The following is a 3,447-nucleotide window of genomic DNA, read 5'->3' on the forward strand; positions in this document are numbered from 1 at the left end:
ATCGTCTTCACTCTCACTCACTGTGTTAACAGCAGCAGCAGCAGAGTATCAGTGTATTTCCTTTATTAGTGACATCACTGCTGTCCCATGAATCGCTCTTCACCTCCACCTCACTAACAAACACCTCATGTCAGTGTCAGAAAGTTTCGCTTCCTCTTCTCATTGCTTGATGCCGTGACTCCGTCAGGACTCACGGTGGAAACCCATTGGTCAGCAGCATCATTTAATATTCATGCCGTGCTTTGCATTGATCATTTATGGTTGAAAGTGGGCGTGTGGATGGTGGACTTGGAGGCAGATCCACGTACGAACGTTTCCAGGTGGACTGTGATTTATAAAGCGAACATTGCGTTCAGGTGTGCGTGCGCACGGTTTTATAAATCGGAATTTCCTTTGGCGTACGCCATTTCCGGCTTTTGGGCGTACGTACACTTTCAGTATGAATCCTACACAATGTTTGATAAATGAGACCCCTGACCTGCTGAGGGAGTCATGAAACTGGAGGAAGGGTACCTCTGGCAGGTCATCCTGGCGTATACGCCGGGGTGCTGGTGTTGGCAGGTCAAGTCTGGGGCTGCTTACTGTAACTGTGCTTGGCGTTTGGGTTATACTGAGATGGGGCCTACTGACAGGTTGCGGTACTTGCAGCGAGGCCCTCAACCCTCTGATCTCTGTCAACAGACCTTCCTCTCTCCTTTGCTGTGTTGCCAAGAAGTCCCTCATCAGTATCACTAGCTCTCCCCCTGTCGATGCTGAGGCTGTGGAAGCTGCAGGGAAGACCTCGGAGGTGTTGTCCTCATCGTCTCCTTCTGTTGAGGATGACAGAACTGTCTCCCAAGCTGGATCCATACTGGCTGCTGCCAGCTCCTCCTGTTGCTCTCGTCGCTGTGAACGCAGTCCAGTGCGCTGTCTTAGAGGCCGGGTGGCCTTTTTCCGACTAGCCATCCCACCACTGCCACCATATGTGGCGGGGTCTCTCTTAAAAACTCCTCAAAGAGTGTGAAAACACAGGCGTAGTCAAAAAAATGTGTTGTTTTCAATTTATTTTCAGCCGGCTCTCCAAGGTGCTCGTGGACATTTACAAGAAATACAAAACAAAATCATTTAAAATCAAACTGACTCTCATGAGCTCTGACGTTACCTTCTCTGTAACTGGATTCAGACTCCCTGTCAAGGGCTTGAAGCTGCCCTTTTCAACCTTTAGCCCCTCCCAACGGGCTTAATTACTAATTCAGACAAAATTATCTGCAAAACCAGTGCTTGAAACTAAAATAAATTTACAATGAAGTCTTTACATGTCACCAAATAAATCATCTTTAAACAAATCAAATGACTTTTATAAACAAAAAGGTATCAACTATAAACAGTACAACTCTTATTAATTATCTTAAAAAAGCACAACCAGAAACTATTTAAACAAACAGGAAGTTATGCCCTGTTTGTTCCCTCTAACTTTACCCTGACGGCGAGATGAACGCGCCGCGTCCCTAAACCGCTGGTAAGTGACTGTGTGTGTGTGCGTATGTGTGTGTAACCCAGATGCGGAGCTGACGAGTGTGCACCCTCGGTCGCCCCACAGTTAAACAGAGTAGGTGATGGTTAAATAGTGATCAACTAGGAACTGTAACAGGAAGCGTGAAAATGTTTGTCGGCGTGTGTGTGGTTGTGTGTGCGAGTGTGTGTGCGTGGACCGCTGGCGGTCAGTGATGGAGCAGCTCCGTCACAAGAAGACACTACAATGTCCTGCTAATTGGCCCTTTATCTATAACCTGACCTTGGGTATTGTTTGGAGAGAAGGGAGTATGTGTGGAATGAGACAGGCTCTATTCTCCTAATGGTGTACAGATGTAATGTGTGAGGATGGTCAAAACTTCCTTATCAACTATATTATTAGCAACACAAAATAAACTTGGACTACAACATTTTGAGCAAACGTTGATAGTATACCAGTATTTGCTTACCTCTGTATACCCCCCTCTTTTTGATACATGGTCTTTACCATAATGTCAATATAGCATAAAAGGTAAACAAATACCTAGGGAGACAAGATTTGCAGATTTCCATTTTCTCTTTTTATCTGATGTTGCTCTGCTCTGCAAATCCTGTAAGTCAGCTTTAGGATTACAAATGTTAGTGAACACAGCTAGTTCAAATCCTGTCTTGCTTCTGCTTCAGCAGCGATGTCTGGTCTGGAGAAATGGAGTCACATGGGTTAACATGTAGTTGGCATACTGACAGCAAATGTCTTCGGTGGTAGAAGAGCATCCAGGAATGCAGATACAAGTGTGCAATGAGCAATCGGTTTGTTTGAAACAGATTTTCCAAAGAGCGCCATTATCATGGGCAACTCTAAAGGCATACCTAGAGTCTGTATGGGTTGTAGCAGACTTATCCTTAACATATTTATATGCTCTTATCAATTCAGCAACCTGTACAGATAAATGTGTTAAGGTTTCTGCTACTAATGTGGCATCTATAGTTACCACAGAATATCCAACTTGTTTTTTTCCGGTCTTTTGGTTGCATGATGCTGATCCATCGAACAAAAGCTCCAAATTGGCATTTAGCAGTGGTTTCTTATAAATCAATTCTGGGAGAGCAAACTTCAGTTAACATGGCAACACAATTATTAGGTTCTCTATCATCTGGAAGTGGGAACATTTTCAGGATTAATGACATTTAATATCAGGCATATCAAATAGCAAAATCATAGAAACTACATATGGGACTAACAAGGTAAAATCTAGATAGCCTAGTCCCCAACAAGGCTAGATGAGGCAGTTGCTGCATGTCTCAAGTGATCTAGCTCAGATGAGAAACAGACCACACGTCTGTTATGGCCACCATGCTTTTGTAACAACACAGACGTCTTGCATCTATGTCTCTTATCAAAGGTCTGTATGAACAGTCTGAGTCAGAAATGCCAATGTTAGTTGTAGGGACAGGTTTAATTTATGAGAGCAGTCAGAAGCTTCCTTTGTCCAAGTCAGTTTGTCATGACCTGTCAGTCCCTCACTTTCTCTTAACCAGGTGGATGGGAGTTCTGATGGGAGAATTCTCACAAGGACATCCCTTTTGCTCTTCAAGCTATAAAATATACCGTCAATGGATTTGTTTCTCCATGGATATTGATGTTTTGAAGGCTTACATTAAAATTTCGAAGCAAAAATTAAAGACGGAGCTCCTTTTATTCGGCCTCCATCATATTTGCCTTGGTAAATCAGCCAATTCTTCAGAGTCCTCTGTCTGAGTTTGAACATAAAACAAATTTTCAGATCTGGTGGTTAAATGCACTGTAAGTTTGACGTGAACCATTAGGCAGTACTGCATTGTGTACCCATTTTGTAATCATTATTATGGAGTACTCCAGGTTGTATTGTAGATTTTTGACCATGAATGATGTTACAGATATGCACCCTTCTTCCCAGATCTCTCCATTCCCAGGAT

The 3,447-nt window shown here is 43.3% G+C and overlaps 1 long non-coding RNA gene across 1 annotated transcript; it reads right to left on the bottom strand.

Moving 5' to 3' along the window:
• Positions 1-1,734: 1,734 nt before the first annotated feature.
• LOC117770296 lies at positions 1,735-2,970 on the bottom strand. Its single transcript, XR_004615368.1, has 3 exons — positions 2,660-2,970; positions 2,430-2,603; positions 1,735-2,245 (listed from the first exon to the last, which is right to left on the bottom strand). It is a non-coding gene; the product is annotated as an uncharacterized LOC117770296 (long non-coding RNA).
• Between the last annotated feature and the right edge of the window lie 477 nt (positions 2,971-3,447).

This window comes from Hippoglossus hippoglossus, chromosome 11 (assembly GCF_009819705.1).
Source record: "Hippoglossus hippoglossus isolate fHipHip1 chromosome 11, fHipHip1.pri, whole genome shotgun sequence".
In the NCBI taxonomy this organism is placed as follows: domain Eukaryota; kingdom Metazoa; phylum Chordata; class Actinopteri; order Pleuronectiformes; family Pleuronectidae; genus Hippoglossus; species Hippoglossus hippoglossus.